This window comes from Amblyomma americanum, chromosome 1 (assembly GCF_052857255.1).
Source record: "Amblyomma americanum isolate KBUSLIRL-KWMA chromosome 1, ASM5285725v1, whole genome shotgun sequence".
Taxonomy (NCBI): Eukaryota; Metazoa; Arthropoda; class Arachnida; order Ixodida; family Ixodidae; genus Amblyomma; species Amblyomma americanum.
Genome location: NC_135497.1, coordinates 307013739 through 307039187, shown reverse-complemented (window position 1 = coordinate 307039187; position 25449 = coordinate 307013739). Strand labels below are relative to the sequence as shown.

At 44.3% G+C, this 25449-nt stretch overlaps 2 pseudogenes across 2 annotated transcripts in view; both read left to right on the top strand.

Moving 5' to 3' along the window:
* The window catches only part of LOC144119939 (nuclear pore complex protein Nup133-like), a 117097-nt pseudogene extending 100815 nt beyond the window's left edge, over positions 1-16282 (top strand). Inside the window, exons 26-32 of the transcript XR_013312415.1 lie at positions 3789-3913; positions 4033-4139; positions 5702-5765; positions 7463-7672; positions 8361-8432; positions 16040-16155; positions 16255-16282. The product of XR_013312415.1 is annotated as a nuclear pore complex protein Nup133-like (transcript). The remainder of the gene's footprint in view (positions 1-3788; positions 3914-4032; positions 4140-5701; positions 5766-7462; positions 7673-8360; positions 8433-16039; positions 16156-16254) is intronic.
* Positions 15488-25449, top strand: part of LOC144115331 (nuclear pore complex protein Nup133-like) — a 39340-nt pseudogene continuing 29378 nt past the window's right edge. The window contains exons 1-5 of the transcript XR_013311363.1: positions 15488-15507; positions 16040-16155; positions 17599-17658; positions 23442-23505; positions 24998-25065. The product of XR_013311363.1 is annotated as a nuclear pore complex protein Nup133-like (transcript). The remainder of the gene's footprint in view (positions 15508-16039; positions 16156-17598; positions 17659-23441; positions 23506-24997; positions 25066-25449) is intronic.

Genomic DNA, 25449 nt, shown 5'->3' with positions numbered 1-25449 from the left:
GAACTAGAAAATTGACAAGCAAATATCTGGACAGCGGTAGGGGGGCAAATCAGCAATTATCGGTTAAGAAAAAGGTTGAAGAAACAGAGAGAGCTCTGTGGAAAGCAGGGATGCTGACGAAATCAGCACTGGGAACATACAAGATTTTTAAGCAGAAAATTGCCAAAGAAAATATCTATGTTAATTGTAGGGGAAGCTCTTTGTTGTTTGAGGCCAGGACGGGAGTTAGACATAAAGAGTCAGGTACCACGAGTCATGGCTAGGTGGCTTGAGCCACCGCCCGATTTAAAGGGTTCAGCCTTATCCATCCATCCATCCAGCCGTCTGGCGCGTCGGGTGCCTCTGCTCTCTTCGAGAATACGAGAAGCTGGGCTGGCGCTGATCGGCCGCGCGCAGTACGATTCTTGCTTTCGCGTTTGCATGCGTGTTTAATTGCATTCATGCTTTCCTAAGGCTTTTTCAAGTTCGTATTCCGCATGCAATCTGTCCCTATGTATTTAGAAGCGCTAAAAAGAAAAAGATGTGGGCGTACCCGTGAATTTCTCACAGACGAGACATATCAGACGATTCTGATCAATACCTATTCCACAGTGTCGTGTGTCAAATATCTGCTGATAGAAGAGAAGTTGTTTTTTGTCCCCACCAGAAAATTCAACAGCGATCCAATTGAATATTCCTGTTTGGCAGTTTGCGAATGTCATCCGGGTGTAACGACATGTTGGATGTTCGGGCTGTACTGTCAGGTCTCGGAAAGCTACTGAAGACCATGATCGCTGCGTCTAATTCAGCATCCAATATTGCCCACAAAGAATGTGCTTCGATGTCAAGGCTCATACTCGCTGATCTCCTCTCTTCTGCTCAACCAACTTCTACTTCAGCTCCAAAGCCACCTGACGTCGACTTTGCAAGCAGCGCCAAGGCTGTTGAGAGAAAGATTGGTGCTTCAGAGGCATACTACCACAATTTTGCCACAGCACCTGCCAACGCTTCAGAACTCGGCTACCGCTTATGTGGGCGGTTACATTGCACGAGTTGTTGGCGAGCATATGGATTGCGAGAACTGACTTACTTTGTGTACGAAGCCAGTTAGGAACCAGCCACTCTTTCAGTTCACCCGCAGCCAAGTCCGAGATGGGCTGCTCTACCCATCAGATCAACTTCTCTTCGTTCTCGACACAATAAAAGCTTTTGCTGACCGCACCCTGCAGGAAGATGAGACCTTACAAAAGCCTCTCACTACATTAGTAGAGCACACTGCCCCAGCTCTTTGTGCTTCAAAGTTGCTAAGTGCAAGGGCGATGGCAGCAACGAGCACAGGCTTAAGCTCATGAATCGGTTCTTTTCCTGAGGCCACTCCTCTGCAACTACGCATTCAATGTTACTGACAAGGACGTAGTTAAACATTTTTCAAATAAAGCCCCTTTTGTGAAAGTACGCGAAACTGCGAGAGTGGCATACGCTTTACTGCCATGTGGGAGTGGGACTCCACAATAAATGCTTCTTTTTTTCGAGTTGGAGTACTCTAAGTTTTGAGTTACAATGCACTGATATTGAATACATGAACCCCTACATCTTTTTTTTTTTTTCGAAAAGTGTGCCATGAGGCATAAGTTGAAAAAAGGGGAAGGAATGCGGGAGATAGAAAGTTAAAAGAAGGATTCAAGACCCGTTGCGCTGAGGTAGTCCGTGCAGTGCTATCTTCAGGCAGATGGTGCAGCGCCTCACGTTACCTAACTGATGGCACTGACAGCAGGGTGCATTTTTCGCGCGTACCGCTCAAGTTGAGCGTCAACACTGCTACTCGAGAAACAGTGCTGCAGGAAAGTGCACAGTTGATCAAATGATGAAACCACATTGCACAGCTCCACATTTTCTGGCGCCAACTGTGGCTTCGGTGGCGACAATGGTAACTCTCAAAAACTTTACGAAAGAAACGTGGGATCAGGTATCGCTTTGGAAGCAGTCTAACGGCTCTACGTGCTACTTAGCGCATGTTCTTCCGGCCTGCGTCGTCTGTTACATGAGTAAACAGCATGCAACAGAGCTTTTTCAGTGCCCAAGCTTTCAGTATCAGCTGCTGCCAAACACTGCTTTCAAATAACGACCCTCAGACAAGTGAACTTAAAGGTGACAGAACAATTTTTCACGATTCGGATTCAAGCAGGCGCTCGCTGCCATATCAGCGCAGCAGACGACGTGCGAGTTCATTGCACAGCAATAGCCGCAAACGACACGACTGAAATGGGCCAGTTACCCTTAGCGACAAGAGCTTCCAAGCTTCGTTTTAAAAAAGTTTTGATTGTACTTGAAACAACATGAACACAGTTGAAAAGTCAACGACAGAACATCTGCATTTCTATGAGTGACGGTGATGTGACGGGCATTTTACTGCGGTGGCGGCGTGTGGCAGCGAAAGGCCGTACTAGCCCCGACGACCGGCTTCCATTGTTCGCCTCTCCTTTGCCCAGGCACAGAAAGTATAGAGGAGGCACTGCGTAAACTAAAATGCAAGCGTGACTGCGTGACTGGCAGGCTCGCAGGCATTGGCTGTACACACGCATCTCGCCGAACGACCCAGAAGTCGGAGTACCCAGCACGCCTTGCGGCTCGTTCAGATTGGACACGAAACAAATGGCACGTGCATCAGCAGCCCATCGACAGCTCTCGTACCACAAGAAGATGCATGCATTTCTTATATAGTGACGCTGAATAATTCCTCCCAGTTGTGTGGTTGTACGGTTTTCTTATTTTTACTCGCCATGTGTCCTTTATATGCTGCCTGACATCCATTCAGTTGCTAGTCAGCACAAGTGTGTCCCTCGTTCCCGTTGTCCCGTCTTAAAGAGGTCCTGCACTGCGATGTTTTCCTCAGTGTCTCATGCGTTGCAGAGACCAGCTAATGCAAAAAGAAGTATTGAAATCGGAGCATGCAAACGAAAGTTATTCCACTTAAACTTAATATAAAAAATAGACGAAAATGCCTTTCATCTGCCCTTTCACTCACCCTGCTCAAATTGCGTGCTACCAGTCAAAACCGCACGTAGCACACATGCAGCCAAAACGTGCCTGCAATCGTTGCTGCTTTGCTAGGGTAGTGCAACCCACAGCTGGGCATTGTGCCAGTATATGGTCCCCCTTTGTGTACACATTTTAGACAGAGCCCGGGGAGGGCCATGTGCCCCAAACCTCCTCTCCTGTCTCCTGTTGGCTTCTCTACACATTTTTGGGCATGGTGTGTCCACCGAATTTTCTTTTTTTTTGTGCTGCCTTGTTTTCTTTTTAACAACAGTGCTGACTAACTTTCAGTCAATCAATCAGTCAATCAAATCTTTTTAGAGAAATGGAAAGTGTCGCCCCTAGTGTAAGTGTTATTAGTTTTCATTCGCTTTCACTGCTTCTTTTCAGTTTTTGTGGAATGTGTAAGCTAACAGCGCTCAGAAACATAATATTTTGGATCTATTTTGGGAGTATAAAGGAATTAGGTTCAAAGCCCAACCAATCAGATAGGCAATGCCCTGTCTGGATACCACCTCATTTCCACGGCTGAAAATAGCCGCTGTGTTGCGACACTATCGGCTCGAAATGAGCATTTCTGGGGAAGATTAAAATGTTAAATTTTATGATTTCAGAGATCTCTTTGGGTGCTGAATCATCACAGTGTATCTTACTTTGCATACAAAAAACAAAGGCATCATGCTTGATTTACATTGCAGGGCACCTTTAAGTGTTGTTGCATCCTTTCCATCGATCTTCTGCCATTACATGCATTTTGTTCTTCTGTATTAAAGGAGTCAGCTTCACGAGAGCCCCTTGCACCAGTCTCAGGTTCTTGAAGAGACTGCAGAGCAAGTCGTTGAGCTCTTCGGCACTGAGCTCCCTGTACTCGTCAGCGAAGCTCTCATCGAAGCAGAACGTAAGGACAGTTTCATAGCTTCTGTGCATTTCAGTTTCGCACTTCATTTCTAGCAACGTGTTGCTTGCATTCTTTGTGAAATACTCTTTTTGCACCTAATGCCACCTGTTATGTTGCAGCTGGCACAGATATTACCGCACGCATTTCAAGCTGTGGATGGGCATGGCTGGTTTGTAGCCGAAAGTTCTGCGTGTGGCAATACAAGCAGGGATTGTATAACAGAAATGTAAGTGTCCTGCATCACGTGCTATATGCAACTAACAGTATAGTGAACCTTTTTATGCAAAGGATTGGGGGCTTTGAATCAGCGAACATTGTGATAAGATTACTTTGCCTCTGTGGCGCCCGGGGTCATCAAGGGTGTATGGAAATAAATACTGCGCGCATGACCCAGCTTGGTCAGTGCGGAACCCGCTGATTTGCGTGCATTTTTTTTCCAGCCCGATGGCCGGCATGGCCTGGGACTACGCAGTTATTGCAAGCAACTCGATCATTTACCCAGTCATTCAGCGGGTTTGGCGAAATGTGTGGTCTTTCAGTCATCTTTCAAAAATCATGATTACTAACTTACGAAAGGATGTAGAATGACATATGGCACAAGTGCTAGCATTTGCCTTGTGTACGTCTGTGAGAATGTGTGCACTTCAGTGAATAAAATTTGGATTTTGTTTTTTTCGGCAGGTATCGAATTATCCAAAATAGAGAGAACAGGCAAGCACTGCCAGTCAGAAGGCACCAAAATAAGTTCTCTGTTCAAGTTGTGGGGCCTGCAATGAGATATGCAGCTTAACCTTGGGACGCCCTGAGTATGCTAGCTGCTGCACCCATGGGCAGCTAAAGGAAGCTGTTCAAAAGACACGCACCTGGCCGTGGCTGGAATGGAAACTACGCAGCGCCCACCAGGCTTTGCATTGCATATTGGTTTTAAAGTTTGTTATCAATAGGTGCAATTATTTTTTACACAGTGAAATGTACTGGCGAAGTTCCCAAGCCAAGAACCACTGGCAAAACCTCTTCGCTTGTTAACAAAAGAAAAACCTTGACTCCTAAGAACACTCTCGACAGAGGTCTGTCTGGTTAGGAATGTGAATTTAAGGAACAAATGAACAGCATCCAAGTTCTTCTAAGAAAACGCGCCATTTCAAAATCTACTCTGTTCATCAAGGCCTGACTGCAGGAGAGTTGCAGCTTGGGTTTAAAAAGCCCATGTGTAGTCAATTGGCGGGTCACTGATCCTAAACCATGGGTGTCCCTTTAAAGGGTAGTGTATCAAATGCAGCAAGCAATGAAAAAGTGGGTTTATATATGGCTGGTACAGGCGTGAGTAAAAAAGATTAGCACAGTGACATCACTGGAGCGGCGAAAATCACACCATGCAGCTGGTGCGGCACTGTGCTTTGCGAACACACCTGGCACTTTTGTTATCAGCATGTTTGTAGCTGCAGTCCAAATCATCTTATCTGCCACCCTAGTGGCACGTCACTAGTGCTGATCTTTTTCATTCACGACTGTACGGGGTCTCTCCCAAAACTTCCCGGATCATTTTTTTATAAATCATTTATTCAGTATCAGTTTACAATCTCTTCAGAACTTTTCAAAGTATTCTCTCCGTGCTTCGATGCACTGTTTCCAATGCTTCACTCAATCATTGAAGGCACCTTGGAAGCCGTCAACGGGAAGCTCCTTCAGTGAGGTCGTCGCAGCTGCTTTTTCTGGCTCCAACGTCCCATGCCAAGTTTCTTTTAGGGTTCTTTTGGTCCTTGGGAACAAGAAGTTTGGTGGTGCCAGGTTGGGGCTGTACAACGGCTGGGGCAGCGTTGCCACACCTATTTTGGTCAGCAACTTGGAGACAGTGAGCGTGTTGTGGCTTGACACGTTGTCATCGTGCAAGACCCAATTGCTGGGAATTTTTTTCGGACGTATCGAACCCTGTTGCGCAACCTTTTGAGCACTTTAGAGTAAAACTCCTTGTTGAGTGTCTGTCCCTGTGGCACACGGTGAACCACACCTTTTCTGTCAAAAAACACAATCAGCATTGCCTTAATTCGCGATTTGTTCATCCTTGCTTTTTTCGGGCAAGGAGACTTCATGGTGTGCCACTCGCTGCTCTGACGCTTTGATTCGGGATCATACTCATAAATCCACATCTTGTCCCCTGTGATCACTCTGTCCAAAAATTCTGTGTCCGTTTCCTAGCGTTCATGTAATTCCTGGCACTTCAACAAACGCTTTTCCTTCATCTCACTTGTCAGGACTTCTGGCACCATTTCTGCGCAGACTTTCCTCATTTGAAGATCCTTTGTTAAAATGCGATGAACGATTTTTTTGGGTATTCCACACTCCTCTGCAATCATCGGAATACTTATGAAGCTGTCGCTTAAATACATTTATTGGCTAATGTCTGGTTGCAGAGAGGTGATTGGGTTGGGTGTCCTATTGGCTCGTTCCCCCACAATACTAGGTGGAGCGAAACACAAAAGGTGCCTGTGTGTTTTGCGGTGTCAGTGCACATTAAAGATTCCCAGCTGGTCGGAATTATTGCGGAGCCTCCACTAAGGCAATTGCCAGTCCTTGTACAAAACTTGACGCACTTTTTGCATCGAGCCGCCCATTTGTGATGTCGATGGGCGTCCTGAGCGGTCGTCGTCATTGATGGACTCCCGACATTCTCAGAACGTCGTCTGCCGCATGAGAGTTCGGCTTTGTTTCATTGCGCCGTCACCGTAGGCTTTCCGAAGCATCTCGAGTGTCTCCGCCTCATTTTTACCTAGTTTCACTCAAAACTCGATTGCATAATGCTGCTCCAAAAACTGGTTCATTTTTTTCTCGGTGAAGGTGCAGTAGATACCTCTGTGCGGAGCATGACCTGCTCAACAACTGCCTGCAGGCAACTGAGACCAGTCTCGTTTCAAAGCTTAGATCCCCCACTAACTTCTCCATCTGAAGCGCTGCCCCGCCAGGCGGCGTAGCCGCCTACAAAATATCATTCCGGGAAGTTTTGGGACAGACCTTGTACATGGAGATAAACATATTTGTTGTTTCATTTTCAGGCTGATCTTTTTCATCACGAAAAATTTGAAGTAAATTCAGATTTAATCTACCTAAGGTTTAGAATTTGTCCTGAAATTCAAATTTGGATTTAATTGAACCGGCCTTGCTTGCAAGGTAATCTTGAGAGATAAGAAGAGAGCAAGAGGGATTAGAGAACAGATTCGAGTTAATTATGTTATAGCAGAAATCAAGACGAGGAAATGAGCGGGGGCATAACGTGTGATGCTGCAAACAGATAGGCTCATTAAGGTAACGTATTCTAAGGAAGTGAACACACAGCCAAGAGCAGTGGAAAGTTGGGTGGAGGAAAGTGATTAGGGATTTTGCAGGAATGTGGTGTGGCAGCAGGTTGTGTGGAACAAGGGCAATCGGAGAGCATTACCAGGGCCTTTGTCCTGCAGTGGACATAATCCAGCTGATGACTATGACCTTGGATGTCTTACTGTGTCCACCTCGTGTGGAATTTTACATCACTGCTTCTGCGACTCTATCTGACAGTGTCACATGCTGATGCTGCCGCCGAGTGACCTGGCCCACCGGGCCGACCTGGTCTATGTGCTGCTGAGGGGTGAGCTTGCCCCGGTGGAACAGGCTGTGGCGCCAGCTGGCATTTTGCACTACTGGCCCAACATCGCCCATGAAGATTCCTCCATCGATGCTCTAGCCGACCTCCACGGAGAAGAGTGCTGCTCCCTTACCAACACGGAGGTGAGCGAGTTCAGCGAGTATTTATTTATTTATTTTTTAAACGTCTTTATTTCTGCATAAAATAGGATTAGTTACAGGGATATAAAGCAATGAAAAGGCAGTGTTAGCAATTCTTTGATAAGCCAAACTGTTATGATGCTGCCACTAAATGGTGTTTAAAGTTAGGCCTAGGCCTTTTTTGCTACACATCGCCGCACCAGACAGGTGTGTCGCATGCACAATTATTGAGTTTCAGGTGTCTTGAGCCATTAGTAAACATTGCAGCTTTACTTATAGCTACTTGTTCACATTGCTGAAAGACAATGTTAAAGTTGAATGACATTTAATGAACAGTGCTTCCAGCTTTTGATGACCAACTACTACAGTCAACTACTCTAGGTGTCGTCAGTGATGTCAACTTAACAAATTGCATTGCCTTTGACGGACAATTGACGTTGAGTGCAGTTTTTGTGTGTTCTTTTTGTTGAACCTTGTGCAGTCTGTTATTGTCTGTTTGGACTAGTGTCGGAAAAGAAATAAATAGTTGTTCATTTGTTGCCTGTTATTCTAGAAATTGTTTGTGGCTGAGGCTGACTCATGTTGCCAAGTTCTTGGGAATGGCCAGTTGGCCACATTGCTCAGTTCAATGTTGCAGTATCCCTGAGAAACTAGTAATTTTGTAATTACTGTAATTTTGCTGCTGTTGCAGCCTCTCGGCTGCATCGTGGCCACCACTACAAGCTCCCTGATGCTGGTGACACCATCCACCATTGAAGGACAAGTAAGTTGGCAAAAGTTGCATCTTGCTGTATCTGAGTCCCTAAACTTACCAGGCTATAACAAGCTAGCTGTCAAAATTTGATTTTGTTATGAAAACCCCATCTATGGCAAAGTATTTTGTTAGCAGGGCAGTTTTGTGCACCCATTGCAGACTTCTTTTTCATTTTGTGTTGGTGTTCTGCATAACCAGCATTCTTTTCATGTTCATCACATTTAAAAAAGCATTGCCTACTGCAGAATTTTAGTTGCTTGTGTTTTTTCTCTGTAATGATACATAAGATAGTATAGATTGATCACCGCACGAATATTCACATACAACTGCTAAGTGCAGTAGGCGCTCATTAATGCAAACTTCAAGGTCCTTATCAGAAGTTTGACGTATCATAAGTGCACCTTAATATGCTTCAAAACTAAATGCGATTTTCTTTATGGATATCTATACATACAAATAGTATTTTCGACCAGTTTTTTTATGCAAATTGAGAAGTTTTTTTAGCACCACGTGAAATATGGGTGGAAGGCAGTGATATGTGTACTCAAGTGTGGGTGAAAAAAATAAAATAAAATAATGCGCTAGTACCTCAAGAAGTAAAATCACCTTACCACAAGGGACTTTTGGAAAAATGGTACAATTGTTTAAAGGTTGAATAATAGTTGATGTCTGCAAAAAAAAGCTTTCATAAACAGTTTTTCACCACAGGAAATTTAATTGATGAAAAAATAGGCAACAGTCATCGGCTTTTAAGAAAAAACTGTGCAGAAATGACAATTTGTCGCAATTCTTTCTTTGTGTACTGCATGCCCACACCCACTATTGGGAATACCAAAGCAGAACTGCTCCATATTAATAAGGCCTTCAACGACCTCTTTCACAACGGCGATGCATTGGCAGTGGAGCCTGCTCACAAGCGGCGGCATAAAGTTCTGGCCATAATATTACGGAGTACAGCTCAGTAATCAAACTGTTGGGACACCTTACCTAATGGAAATTAGGACTTACTGTATACATATGCTACCATATGCCACTGGTGCACTCGGGCATGAACCAAAGAAACCATCATGTCTTCTGTACGGAACGCAGAAAATTTCTGCTGCCAAAGTGTGCTCCGTAATATTTTGGCTTCACATGTACATGTAAGGAGGCTTCACCAAACAAAGACCGGCATGGGTGGAAGCAAGGGAATCGACTTTTGTGCCCGAATTGAGATGCCTTCTAAAAAGATTTAAAAAAATGGCACAGCGACGTGCTGGTTAGCATCTAAACCTTTGCCCAGCTGGGCTTGGCTCGCTGAAGTGTGGCTGACTTATGCAATCATCACGGGCTGATAGCAAAGCTCAGAAAACGAAACTATGCAGCGACAGGGCGACTCTGATTGGCACGGCCCTCCTTTGGACTCCGTATGAGTAAACAAGTTGGAAGGGCCAAATTTTGAGCTCACTCGGCACTAAAAATATGATGTGTCCGACCTTGGTCGCCGCTGTTTCACGTGCCGGGAGCGTAGTAGCAAGACAAAGTTTGAATTAACCAAATTTAAGAGAAATAACGGTATGAACTGACTGGCTCTAAAATGCATTGAAAATACAGCCTGCCAGCCAGAATTTTGAAATTTGTGTGATTTCACTGAAAGTACGAATTAATTATCACGAGTCTGCGGCAATTTTTAACTGGACTTTTCTCTCATGCTCTTTCGATTTCATCAGCTGAACAAAAGTTATCACTTTAATTTTTGTGAGGCGTGAAAAAAAACCTGCTGCTTCTTTGTTGTCATTCCAGCTCTTGAAGCAGGCTGGCTTAAGTGGTTTAGTGAACTAAAACTAAACTACAGATCAATGCTTATATTGCAGTTTTTTCGTACCTCACGTGGCCTAAAGCTACTTTTGACGTCACAGCCATCGTTGGGTTGATCAGGCAAAAACTGAAATAGTATAAAAGAATAAATTCAAGTCGCTGTGGTGGCTCAGTGGTTATGGTGCTCGGCGGCTGAACCTGAAAGACGCAGGTTCAGTCCCGGCTGCGGCAGTCTCATTTCAATGAAGGTGAAATGCCAGAGACCCATGTGCTGTGCGATGTCAGTGCACTTTAAAGAACCCCAGGGAGTCGAATTTATCTGGAGCCCTCCACTACGGCGCCCCTCATATGCTGTGTCACTTTGGGACGATAAACTCCATAAAACCCAACCAGAAGAAATTCACTCATAAATTATTTAGCAGCTAAAGGGGAATATCAGGGGTGATGTAGCACATCATTTCAAAGAAGAGAACTCACAAGCGAAAATTTTGTGTCTATAATTACTTATTTAAGGTGAAAGTCGATGGGGATATGATGGTCATGCTTGTCAGCAATAAAAGGCCACAGCCCTGTAACACATCCTCACAAGTGAGTTTGTGACATCTACATGTTTGCTTTGATCAAGTCTCGTATCAGTGGACATTCTTTCTATCGCAGATTGAGTGTCATAGGCTTATTTGCATTGTGACAGTAAAAACGCCTTTGTTTTTACAAAGGGAGGCTTCATTTTAAATGGGGCTGTTATAAGTGGGCTTGACTGTAGTTAAGCAGTGTGTTTACTATGAAAGAAAGCTTAAAATAGTAGGCCTTTTGTTGTAACATCTTGTGTCGCAGCTGTCAGCCATGTTCCCTCAAGCTCAAGAGCAGAAGAGTTGCTGACAGAAAATTCACTTTCAGTTTTTTCCGACATGCTTGGTTATTCGGACTTTCTCGCGGCCCTGCCACATGGCGCATAGAGCCAGTGTATAATAGTGACTAAATTTTCGGACACATTGCAAATGATTGCTCGATTTTTTGGACTTGTGGCAGCACTGCCACTAAGCTGCCGTTGTACAGAAGAACCTCAATTCGAATGTCAAGAGATATCGAGGAGTGATTAGAATATGATGGACTTTAAGCTATAAGAAGAGCCTCTTTAAATGATACATTTGAGCCCACTTATAGTGGCCGCAGTAATAACGAATGCTTTCTCATTACAAATGAGACTGGTGCTACCGCCAAAATGCTTATTAGGGCAATTATGTCAGATACAATGAACAAGAGATGCCACACAACTCGGTTACAGCGAATGACCACGCCCGATAAATTCGACCCCGGAGTTGAAAACCCTCTTTCTTCCCAAGTGAAAATTCTAACTGGTCCAACTGGTTTATGGACAAAAATTTCCAGTTGATTCCAATTGTCATTGAGCTGGTTCTCAACTGGTGCAGTTGGAACTGGGAAGGTCCCGTAAACCAGTTGGACCAGTTACGATTTTCACTAGGGCTGCAGGAGTGGAGAGCAACGAGCACCTCCAAGCTTCCTTGACACCTCCTTCCCCCCTTTCTATGGAAAGAATGCCACCATCCAAAGGCAAACAAATAAATACGGGATGTGCAGAATGCTGGCACAACAGTTTGCCAGATGCGGCCGCCAAAAAAGTATGGCTTGAAAGGCCATGCCTAGTGCTGGAAAAAAGTGCAGCAAGTTTCGCGTTACCATCATGTGCATGAGAATGAATGGCAGTGACCAGTGGCCATGCATCATCAGGAAGGCTTGCAAAGATTCAGTGCTTTGGAAGCTACATTCTGGTGCGCTACAGGCACCACGCAAAGGCCTGGACGATGCGTGACGTTTTTTTTTTTCTACGAGTGTTCCACTAGACATAAATTTAGAGTGGGTATGGGGATGAGAGGCGATTTGTTCACCGGGAGGCTGAAAAAAAATATAAGCTCTTGTTCTTGCTCGTTGACCGTTCGGTGCACCACTCCTCTGACTGCGGCAACCACGCTTTACTGCCACCGAACGCGACATGCCAGACCTGCCAACTTGGCACTGGCATAATTCGCGTTCTATAGGTGTCTGATCGGCACTGTGTTACCAGAGCATACCGATAGCAATTGAGTGACCAGATGCCAGCATCCCAGTTTGGGTAACTCTTTTTCTTCCCGCCATGGGGTAAGTTCTCTGCGGATGGAACTAACGGCGAGGTGCGTCAAGAACTGTGTGCGTAAGGGAGAATTTATAATCTCAGGAACAATGGATGGAAGACGCTGTTATTATCGGACACATTTAGATTGTGGCAACACGTCGACACGCTGCTAGCCTGACCTGATGTCGCCTGGGATGACTTCATTAGTGTGAATGATGACGCCGACTTTGAAGAGCCATGCACTGAAGAAAATATTAGTATGCGAAGTAATGAACACTCTCCCATTGCCAGGGATGTGATGAAGCATGCACTGAAGAAAATATTAGTACGCGAAGTAATGAACACTCCCATTTCCAGGGATGTAATGAAATCGATGATGAGGAGGCTGACCTACCACTAGATGGCGTGGAGGCTACCACTGCGATTAGTTATGTCTCATTTCTAAAGGAGCTTGTGGATAGCAGCGCTATTGGTGAAGGGCATGTGATTGCTCTGGAGAGCTTGTAAGGAGCTGTAATAGGCTCTAGTTTGTATAGACAGACATGCATAACGGACTTACACTGTGTGACTGTATTTTTGGCTGCAACATGGGAAGTCTACTTACTTTGAACCTCGGATACAATGAATGCAATCCATGTGACCGTCAGGTTCATTTTAAGTGGGCTCCACTGTATTTTTCGTGGGTTAGCGCATTGCGCACATGTGATTGTAAGCTCCTGTCATTGCCAGATGTCTTCCGCAATACAGACTTACAATACAGACTTACAATACAGACACAGTTCATGACCCTTCTCTGTGCAGAGTCTTCTCTTCCCGAATACACGAAGAGGCAGTGGCAATGTTTTTCAAAGTGATTGACTGCATACCTGCAACAAAATGCATCACAGCCCTGACTTTCTGATTGTGATACTGACAATAACATGCGTTTCGCTGACAGGCAAAGTGCCTCTCATTATGTGCCAGCCGTCGCAGAGTGCATGCAGCAGTGTATTGCCATTTCCGAGGTTGGTTTTCGGCTCTAGTCACTAGGCCTAAATATGCAGGCTTCAGCCATGATCTAGTGGTTTGGGTGCCCGTCTTGGCTGGGGGAAGTTGTTGGTTCAAAACCCACTGCTGGACACCCACCAGTAAAAATGGGTACAAGCGCCCCCTGTGCTGGCTTTCTTCAGAGGTTTGCGCTGGTAGAACTGAAGTGGTGGCCTTGTGACAGAGCATCCACCTTGCATTTGGCAGGTGTTAGGTTTGTTCCCTAGTGCCAGCGGGTACCCACCAATTTTTTAATGGGTACAAGATATCCCCCAGCCTGATGCTCGGCTTTTCTGAGGTGAAATGCTTGGGAAAAGGGTCTAGGACCAAACCATTGAATTGATGGGTCAGTGATTCCTTTCGTTGTCATGCAACTTAAACATCCTTTTCTGAAGCATTTCGCCCCAGGAAATTCAAGCACCACACCGGGGGAAATTTTTCACCCATTAGAAAACCGGTAGGTAACCATCAGCACTGGGGGGTTGAACCCAGCACCTCCCGAATGCAAGGTGGATGCTATTTACTCAAGGCCACCTCACATGAAGGGAACTTGTGCAATGGATTCACTTTTAATGTGATGGTGTTAAGGCTCCTGTTCTGTAGAAAATACGGCATCATTGGTGGTGTCACAGACAACAAACTGCCAACCATGGCAGGTAGCAAAATTAATGATTAGTCACGAGAAGTTGTTCGGGAAGCGCAACCTGGGTCTCACAAGCCCCATTGGTAGCTGTGTTTGAAACAGCCGCCAGCCGGGGCAGTGGTACATCACTTAACCGCTGCACTACTGCGCCAAAAGGAGTATGAGGTCTCCCCGCTATTTATGAGCATAAAGTTAGAGAAGGACCAATTCTGCATATATGGGCATGTAGGCAGCACCTAGGTGACAGAGAAAGAGTACTTGCACGAGAGGGATCTGTAATACTGTATCACATTGTACTCTTAAAGGGGCTCTGAAAGAGGCTCTAATAGCTTTGCGGTATGTCTGGGGTGTTAAAGCGTGCCGCTTCATGTATATAGTCCAGCATGAATTTTTTTAATTTGTTTCGTATAAGCTGAGTTATCTGCAGTCAAAATTTTAATTTCAGCATGTTTGCGTCTTTCCCTCTCCTCTTGTCACTTTTTGTCCTCTGGAAGGTCGGCGCTCCTCCAACAGCCCCACCTCCAGGGGCAGAGCTTCCTGACCCACCGGAACTACACGACTTACTGGCTGCGGCCATGGTAGCTTCCTGGTTCGGTTTATGGGGTTTAATGTCCCAAAGCGACTCAGGCTATGAGGGATGCCATAGTGAAGGGCGCCAGAAATTTCAACCACCTGAGGTTCTTTTCTTGATGTTTGAAAGAATCTAACCAATAGCTATCTCTCAAGTCCTTGGAAGGTGTTTCAGAGCCCTTTTAATTGATGGTGAAAGAAAGAACAGGGACCAAATTACGGAACAATCAAATCGCAAACCGGGTCTATTAGCCCAGCTCCTAATGGTTGATATATCTGCCAGTCCATGCCGACTAATAGGAGCTTTGTGACTAATAGGAGTTATGTGACTGCTTTGAAATTGTGATCATTCCGTAATTCAGCCCCATTATCTGTGTCTGTGAAAGGCTATGCAAAGAGGACCCTGAGCCACTGAAGGGACTCATTAACACCATCTTGTCATACCCTTAAGGCAGAGCATAAGTGTCCTCTCAAGTTTCTGCGTCTGGACTTTGTCCCATCTCGTGCATTTGTCCGCAATGTCTCGACAGCAGTACAGTCATAAAACATTGATCTCATGGAAGCCGACACCATCTATTGTCTGTGTACGCAATGCATTACAAGATTAGTCACATGAAGGGTCAGAATGCACACACAACTACTGACCTTTTACACCAGTTGCTTGGCAGTTAGAATTGAAGTGATTTTTGTTCGGCTGAATTTAATTTTTCAGATATTTTTGCAGTTCCTAGACAGTCTGCTTCATGTGCTGCATGTGAGATTGAGTGACAGATCTGTTACTCTAATATTGCAACATTGTTATCTTACAGACTACAGTGCTGATCAAGCCCCTTAAGACACCCCAGGGACTTATAACAGGCATTGGACAGCAGATGTCATCATTTAATTTCGGGACCATGCCTGCCTAGTAGGAAGCTGTGAGTGTTCCCTGAGGTTGTTACAAACGTTAAATGTGATTGTGTTTCAAGCGACAGTAAAACGTTCATCTCTGTCTAGCTGTTACTCTTAGTTGAGTTGTGCCTGCTCCTTGTGTATAATATCAAATGACATTTTAAATAAAAAAGGTACTAACAAAACAATTCCACCTCCCTGTCATTGCACTTAAGCATTTTCTTTTCTTCCAAACATTGACATATACAGCTGTGCCCTGCATTATCTGAGTCAATCTTCTTTCTGTAGTCTAAGCACAAAAGTAAACAATGTTGTATCATTTCTGAGAAATTGATAGTTTTCTGCACAGTTTGAAGGAGAACAGAGAAGATTCACTATTGGGTTGGCAGCGATGGTTATTATGTGAAAGGTGTTGATCATTTTCTAATTGCCAGCAAGTTTAGCACAGCATTCTTACGTGCATTAACATTGCATGCGATTTGTGCCTGGCATAAACCTTGTGTTTGCCTTGAGCTTTTTACTCTTGCTAGGCACTGATGCATTTCCTCAATTTTTCAGAGGTACCTCACAAAAGTGCTTGTGGAGCCAACAAAGGAAGAAGGCGGAAAGTTTGTCTACGTGCTCCTTCGAAACAGCCTCCAGAAATGGTTCCTAGAAGAAAAGACCCCGAGAAGGTGAGTGGTAACAGGTCTTTGCTGGCCATTCAGCTCCTCATTGGAAATGACACTGACAGCTCGTAACTCACATGTGCACTTAATGTGTTTCTCTTGAAGCTTGGCATGGCTAAGCAGCATATTCTGAGTCCTTGCATTTCTTTGAGAATGCTCAATGAACCTGGAGTTGACAGCTGTGTTGTGATTTTCCTTTGCAGAGATCTACTTAGTTTAGTCCAGTTGGCTTTTGCTGGAGAGAAGTCAGGCTGCAGTGAATTTGCAAAACATTAGACACCGACAGTAGAGATTGGCATGTGTTGACCTGCACTCAATCATCCTGTTGCTATGTCCGTTCATTCTGTTACCTTTTTTTTCCCCAAAGTGCTCTCTGCACTGGAGTTATGGCTCGCTCTCTCACCGAGAGGGTTGGGATGCTGTGAACTGTGCTTCTGTCATGCATGCCTTTTTATTTTGAAATGATTTGGAGAAAACAGTGCTCTTTAAAATTTGTGGTCAGCCAGCTTATTGTTTTCACTGTCTCAATGCCAAGACTGTGAGGCTACTTTATAGTATCTGCATGGAGTGCCTGCAGATAGTTATGAGTTTTAGCTTTCACAGTGGTGCAGTTTTCTATGTGTAATATGCGCACAAATGCATGAAATACAATCATATGGTGCCTGATGTTGGTTCTGATACTTCCAGAAAGATCAGAAGCATGTTAAGAGCATGTTGTTTTTGTAGCCATTTATTCAACTAAATTTATTGGTATTTAATTTTGTTTTCTAATAACTGCCGCATGCATAGATTGTGTAAAGGCTTGATTGTTTTGTGGTTTGCATGAAATAAACTGTACTAATGCATTAAATGTTGCTTCATGTCTTTTGAAACTTCCTTTTTATGTATGTTTCATATCTGGTCGGCTCTCAACAGTTGAAACTTGAAGGGGGCCGAAAATTTTTTAAAAATTATGATTCGGTCCTGTCATCATGACATGCACTGAAATGGTTCTTGTTAATTCAAAATCTGCTTAACGATAAACTAAAATTAACTGGCTGCTTCAATCAAGAGAGTTCGAATCAGTGAGCACCCACTGTATTGAAAAATTGCTTGCTTTATTGCCCAAAAGCTATAAACTATGACATTTTCATCCGTTATGGTCAGGCTTTAGTACAGTCAACTCTAGACAGTTTGAGCTTAAAAGATGCTCAAAATTTTTCAAATTGTACATACTATTTAGAATTAAGGGGAGCTTCTGTAATATTTTTGATGCTGACAGCACATCGTTTGAATTAACGAGATGTTTGAGTCAAGTAAGGTTGAAGTAAGGAGATTCCACTGTTTGCAGATAACAGGGCTCAGTAATCAATTCAACATGCATCATCAGTTGAAAAATTGTTCTATAGTGGGTCTTGGTGCATTTTTTTAATTCCTTGCACAGTGATGAATCTGTGTCATCTTTTTCAGCTATGTGGCGAATGGGACCTGGACCGGTCCATGAAGGAACAGTTCCACGAGACAGTCTGAGTGTGTAACTAAGCATTCAGCACTTCTCAGCATGATGCACAAACTGACTAATGTGTCACTGTGAGAATGAAATGAAATCCAGTGTTGGTTGCTTTATCAAAAGTCATGTAGTTTTGTTGAGGCTGATCTTGTGTAAATACTATTGACCTCGTAACCGAAACTGTGTGCTGAGTCTATTGGCACCATCAAGGCTTTGCTTTTCTTTTTTTTCTTCTAATAATGCTATCTGGTGTCCATACTTGGGGTTCAGTGTTTCTGGTTTTTAGATTTTGAAAATTGAGAGGATGAATTGCGTTTCTGAGTACAGTACACACTTGGCACTGCATCATTGTGCAGGGACCTCCCCAGAAATTTTTCAGAGGTGGACATTTGTCGACCAAGAAAGGGGCGGACTCTGGAGGGAGAGAGAGAGGGTGTGCAGTGAAGAACAGAGATTTTAGCTGTCTTGTGAAAAGCTCTGACATGGTACTTTGTGTTGGGGAGGGAAGGTTGTAAGAGAAGGGTGCAGAAAAATTTCTTTTAAAGTTAAATAAAGGAAACTTATATAAACAATTATGCAGTCATTGAATTGGGGTGAATACATCGAAGAGGAGGCAAGTTAGTGAAGAAGTCCAATGTTCTGTAGATGGGCAGACAAAAAGTTGAGCGCAGGGCGCATACATAGCAGGGGGCAATACAAGAATGTTTTAAGGTTTGTTGATTTGTCCAGTGGTCATTAGATAGGCGAATAAAAAGTGCATTTGCAGCAGGCTGAGGGACCGGAACCACTGTTTGTCGGTAGTGGCACTTGTGAGAAGAGTTCGGGAAAAAATAAAATGTACGAGCTGGGAAATGTGAAGCTGGAACAGTGGAATTGTACGCAAGTTCATTTCAATCTGATCACGTGAAAGACTCTTAGGTCTTTGTCTCCCCCATTTTACCATTTGCTGCAAGCGGCAACACACTTCCCTAGAATTTCGGAAACTTTTTGACTCCCGCGATTGTGACTCGCGGTAGTTTAGCATGCACAAAATGTCCTGTATGTCTTGCGACAGCTTTCTGCGTCTGCCGGAGAAGCAGTCTCTGGGAGGCAGCATGTGCTCTGTGCTGTTTTCACGGTGACTGCTGTAATCGAACAGTTATTGCCTGTATAGAATCGGGAAACTTTCCTAGGCCAAAGGGGACAAGAAAAAAAATTCAGGGAGCCAACCTGCACCACTACACAGTCTCTCACAGCATTGTTTTGTTTTTGTGACATGCTTGGAGACGTCGCAAAATGAGAAGACGCTTTGAGAGACCAATCCATGTGCACTACTCTCCTCACCAACCGCCACCAAATCACCTAGACACCATGCCATGAGGGACTGGAGGGAAATGAGAGGCCACATGCTCTAGCTGGAGGCATCATCAACTGAGCGCGGCCACCCACCATGCCCGCTTTTACCCCTCTACCCTCCACGTCTAACGAACATCTTGAGTTTCAGTGTCTTTAGCGCAGACACCTCCCTCCCACCTTACAGGGAATTAGACACTACAGACACCTTCTCATGGTGGCAGATACAGAGAATACCTTCCCAAGCCTCCATACACCCGACATTATATGCCGACAGATGTCCATGGTGCCAGGCCCACCCCACACTTGATCACATTTTGTGGAGATGTGGGGCCAAACCGAACAATCTACAGACACAAAGCACATCTTTTGAGTGGTGGAAGGTACCGCTGACCAGCAATAACCTGGAGGACCAACGGGCCCTCATCCGACAGGTTCGCAGGGCAGCTAAAGCCAGTGGGGCACTGGAATAAGGTCCCCACCACAAGCAACTCTTTTTTGTTTACTAAAGTTTTTCCGCCTCCTCCTCCTCCTCCTCCTCGTTTTTGCATGAGAGGAACGTTGCAGAGAACAGAGGAGAAGTGAGCGACATGATGGCCATCTTTGCTTCTTTCTTTTTCGCATGAGGGCCAAAAACAAAGCAAAAAATTGACAGGTGATCATTTAGTGTCATGTGACACTTCTGTGCTAGCAGTGTGCTTTTAATTTTGTTGTCAAATTCGCTTTCAATATTCCCCTTTTAAAATGTGCCTTTCTGATTTAGGAACGCAGCTGCTGCGTACCTCCTCTTCTTCCTTTCCCTCTTGCACTCTGCTCACTCCAACGGCGGCGGCGGTATGCTGCGAGCTCTAGTTTCTCTCGCTCCTGTTAGAGGTTCTATTGCTGCACGCTTGGGAAGAAAATTGGCAATTTATGTGAACATTTTGACCACGCTGGGAATTAATTGCTAGGTGAAACTTGTCACCACCCCGATACAAAAGAGAGGCTAATAATTATCTATCTCCTCTCCCTCTAGCACTCCTTCACTCTGGTCACAAGCCCAGAAAATCTGGATAAACACATCTAGGTTACATGGCTGCCACCGCATGCTGCATGACGCTGAGCACTCAAAATCACCGCACGAATTTCAAATGTTCGGTACATCCCATTGATTTTCTATGACTCATAAATAGTGCAGGAAGCATTATATAAGGCAGATTTTGGAGTGATGTGTTTTTACAGAATCTCTTGGGACCGTCTGGCTTTCTCAGTATTATAAGTTTAGCCGCCACGGTGGCTCAGTGGTTATGGCGCTCGGCTACTGACCCGAAAGACACGGGTTCGATTCCAGCCTTGGCGGTCGAATTTCGATAGAGGCAAAATTCTAGAGGCCCGTGTACTGTGCGATGTCAGTGCACGTTAAAGACCCCGAGGTGGTTGAAATTTCTGGAGCCCTTCACTGGGGTGTCTCTCATAACCTGAGTCGCTTTGGAATGTTAAACCCCCATAAACTAAACTAGTATTGTAAGTTTAAAATACCCCCTTGAGTTACACGTTGCTCACTACTGGTGCAGCTGAATGACACTCGTTGTTAATGTCCATGAAAGCTGGGAATGACAACGCCTGCAACAGTGTTCTTTTATGGAAGCATGGGATATACTTTTGATACAGTAAAAAGAGTATCTGCGTTTGCCCGCACCACAAGCAGAGGCACGGCATGGGCGCGAGCGATAACGCAGGCGCGCTTAAAACTCTTTCCCGTGTGCACCTCTGCCAGTGTCACGCAGTGAAGTCGCAGCATTTTCTATCAGCAGTGGGCAAGTCCACTGAGTTGGCAGTCCGCGTCGGGCATTGTCAAGTTATGCATCGTCTTGTCCATTCATGATCTTATCGAGTGATGGGCAGGTGATAGCAGACAGGGATGGGTGGCCGGACTAGTGAGGGGATCCCTGATTGTGGTAAAATAATTAGCATGCATTGCAGAATTGCAGACATTATCAGTAAAGTCTTTCAGCAACAAATTGTAGTGCTAAGCGGGCCCTTGCTTTTTTTTTCCATGTGCTCTTGTGTGCATGTACTCTATTGCACTTATGTTTCATTTTGAAGCTATTCTGATTGGCCTGGTATCAAGGTCACGTGACCTTGTGACCTTGGTAACGTGACGTGACGTCATCACAACTTGCCCACTATGGCAGGTGTAAATTAAATTGATTTGATTAAATTAAATTCAGTTGCCACCTGCCCAGTATGGCAGATTTCGCATTCTGCATTGGTCACAAAAGTCGGCGATTGGTTGAGAGGGTGATAATGTATGTCACAAGATCACAGGACCACGGCGCAAAAATTAAAAACTGAAAAACAATGGGCAGTGCACACCTGGGAAAGGGCGAGACAAACAGGTTGGAACAGGTTCTTGGTAGAGTAAGACTCACTGAGTGCAGGATTATGTGTGTGCCAATAAAGATACAGTGACCACATTGTGTATGTGGTTTAAGAACTTACACAGACACAGAAACATGTAGCAGCAGCGTTGCTTCTACTGCTGTTACATTTCACTCTTAAAGGGGGAGCCTGGTCTTGAAAAAAAAAAAATTATATTAATGAATTCACAGTTAAGAAATCTTCAGGGAACATGTATTTTTGTGTGCCGATTCTAAATATGTCATTTAATTTCACATAAAACAATTCCTTGAGCACTTATGTAATTTTTATGCATGTATTTTGTGAAGAGCTTTGAAAAAAATTTGTTGCGGGAAACTTGCTGGTATGTATGCCATTTGGTTCTCTTGATACCAAGGAATGCAATAAGGGTAAAATTGTCTTCCTGTCTATCATAGAACTTAAGTTATAGAGTTTTGAAGTTGTTGCTTCAGAAATGTGAGGAAAAGTGTGTATTCCTGTTTCTGAAGTGGCAGCTTCACTTCCCCATAAATCAAGTTCTGTGATAGCCAGGATGATAATTTTACCCTTATTGAATTCCTTGGTATCAAGAGAACCCAATGGCATACATTTCAGCAAGTTTCCCACAGCAAATTTTCTTCAAAGCTCTTCGTAAAATACTTGCAAAAAAATTTATATAAGAGCTCAAGAAATTGTTTTACATGAAATTAAATGACATATTTACAATCAGCGTGCAAAAATGCATGCTTCCTGAAGATTTCATAACTATGACTACATTAATAAAATTTTGTTTTCAAGACCAGGCTCACCCCTTGAAGGGGCCCCGAAACACATTTTCAGTGCATTGTTTTGCCTGTTGGTTGCATAGAATGAGTTATAGTGATGCTATTAGCATCGGTCACACCTCGTATACTGCAGTTTTTAATATTTTAATTAGCTCGCAAAAGCTAATTCGTGGCGCTGACGGTGTCACCATACAGTGGCAGTTTTTAGCAGCGGATATGACATCACTTTGCGCTAGCTTGATGATTGGAGAAAGAGTAAATATACTGCGAATTGGGTTAATAACTAGAGATACGTTTTGTAAGGTTTTTGTGTTTTATATTACATTAACAAAACCAGCTTGTTTACCCTAGATAAAAGCACTGTAAATCAAGTAAAACAAAAACACGCCACCAGAGGCACTGGCTAGTTTTTGCATCGAAGGACTTTGCACCTCTCTGTAAACATCCTACGACCTAGCACGAAACACTTATGGCTACTCTCTATGTATCTGAGAGCGGCTTTGCGGAATCGATCCGATCGAGCCATTGCATTCTATAAACGTTCGTTTCGGTCCCATGGAAGGATGCGTTCGTTTCACATTTAGCAGGCAATGTGTGTCGTCAGTTTGTGGAGAATCACCGGGCGGTGGCGCCAGATGGCACCACGTTCCCGTCAACAGCGCGCGCTCCTTGCTCGCCGTGGCCAACCAGCGCGCTCGGAGCGACTATAGAGCGACGGGCGATGGTTGGCGGTAAGCAGTAGCGGTACGCGCTATGCTAAATGTGTCTGATATCTTGCGCAGGCTGTCACACCGTCGCAGTATCTCGCGCTCGAGTTCGGATCCATAAGTAAGGGAACGTCACTGATCAGTGTTCTCTTCTGCGCTGTCGACGCGACGGTGAAGCATCGCTGTGTCAGCTGCAGGCATTCACATGGTTGTTATAACCATGCAAACGGCGCTGCCAGCCTTGGCATGAACGAGTTACAGAGAATAGGCAACCATGGAGTGCAAACTCCCGCCACGTTCTAAGATAGGCTGTTTTGATTGGTCGCCCTTTGTGTCGTCATTGGGAGGGTGAAATGGGAATGGGAAGCTGCGCAAAAATCGAGTTGAGGGCAGCATTTTGTTTGGTTGTATTTTGAAATTTCTTCATTGAATAACTTCCGTTCCCATGCATTGATTCTTGTAATTTTTTTTGAGTCAGCATCTGTGTGACATAAAGAATCCATCTGAAGCGTAACCGGCATCATCCGTTCAAGCGGTCTTTCGCAGCCCCTTTAAGGTGACTTTGGCATCCTAATTTTTCTCTCTTGTCTTCCTCTGCAGAGAATCGCAGCAACACTTTCCCTATGCACCTGAAGGCATGGTGCATTGACATGCAGTTGTCAACGTAAGTTTCGTCCTCATTTCTGTCGACTAGAGGTGTGCAAGAATCAAATTTTTGGCTGCGGAGCAAATACGAATAATAAAAATTGGATGTGAACAGAATAAAATATTTTCAAATTTCGAATGGCAGTACTGGTAGTTCCAACTGAAGAGAAATGCTTTTCCACAAAACACAGCAATGAAAAGATACAATTATATTCCAAATAAATAAATAGATAAAGCATAATTTACTAAACCTTTTAAGCCCACCAGGCATTAAGGGAGGGGGAATCGTATAGTAGTAATACTAGTAACAAACATTATTTTTTTAGACATGCATTATTTACGTTTCTTTGGATAACAATTGCATCAGAGGAAAAATAAATGTGATGTCATGCAGTTTGACCTACTGCTCACGTGACAAAGGAGCTTACTGAGTGCTGTCTTGAAGCCTTATAAGATGACCAAATACCTCCTTACTGGAGGAGGGATCTCAGGGGTTGATTATCGGAGGGGCAAGGCATAATTAAGGTACTGCTGGCAGCGCGACAATATGCCTTGCGAAACAGACACAGCAGCAGCAACCTGAGCGCCGGTTGTAGAATGCTGCCCGAAAGGTTGTGTTCATAACAACACAGAGCCCACTTAGCCCTTGTTTATCAGTTTCACTGGACTGCAAGCCCCTTGATGTGCCTGAACGCATGAACGAAACCACGCGTTTAGATGTCCCAGTGCTCGGCCCGCACCTTATGTGCTGTGGTTGGCTGGCTTTGAGCCAGACGTTTTTGTTGAATGCTTTTTTCTTCCCCTCTGTGTCCTGAGATGTGCAGTTTCTAGATTCTCGCTGGCAAAAATTGAGAGTGATCACCGCAAAACAGCCACAGCAGAGCACTCTTTCTGCATTTACACCTCTTCCTCCACAAGCCGGGCCGCTTCTGCGTGCGTGCCGTGTCTCTTATCACAGTGATTTAAAATGACATGTTCACAGCCAGCTGTAGACTACATCGTGGCGCGACACACTGACATGCCATGTGGTGGGGCACTTCATTTTCTGATTTGCAAGCCTGCAGCGACAGTGCCAAGGCGGCTCTCAATGGCCCTCAGCACATTGATTTTATCAAGGCCTAGCTTACCACGCGCTGGCTTTTAGTCTTGCTCACGTGCTGGCAGTCGATACTATGTCGCGATGTAATGCAGCAAGTTTAGATGAAAAATAAATATGCAACTTCTGATTGTTTAGAGGAGTAGAATAGTGCTAGTAGAGTGTGAAGTACAGTGCGAAGCAAATCTAATAGTGAATAGTCGCAATCTATTCCAAGTTTCCCTAACCCTGTGTTTGGTGCATCATAGCCTTAGTTGCTTTTGCTCCATTAAACTCCATATAACTGTAGCTATCCATTTTAAATTTCCAATATTTGTACGCCCCAACCATTGAAGCTTGCTCTTGTCTTGTTTTCGTTGCACAAATGACCGGTTTTGCAAATTTTGCTGCATATTTTTCACTCTTTCCTGCACAGGAATGGTGTTGCAATCTTGATGGCTGCCCTGAATCCCCAGGTTTCTCAACGGCTCTACTATGCCATTGGTGAGATTTTTGCCGATTGTTTTGACTGTACTACTTTCAAAACTCCTCATGAAACATATTCTTCTCTTATGAGCTTTTACTGAGATTTTGAAGCTGAAGGACATATTCACAGCTGTCTGCCTAGCAAGTGTCTGTGATTTCGGGGCTGTGTTCGTCACTTCCCTGTCTGTCCTTGTCTGTGTGCACTACTAGTACCTGCTATATTGGCATATATGTTGAAATGTCACAGCTGCAGCAAGTTTTTAAACTACACAATATGACTTGATGATTTGTTCGTCCCAATATCTTTACAGAAATATTTTCGGTGATTTAAACTTCACAGTTTGGCTGGAAGGGCACTGTGGGAAATATTAGTTTTGTTTGTGTTCCCATTAGGGTGTATGT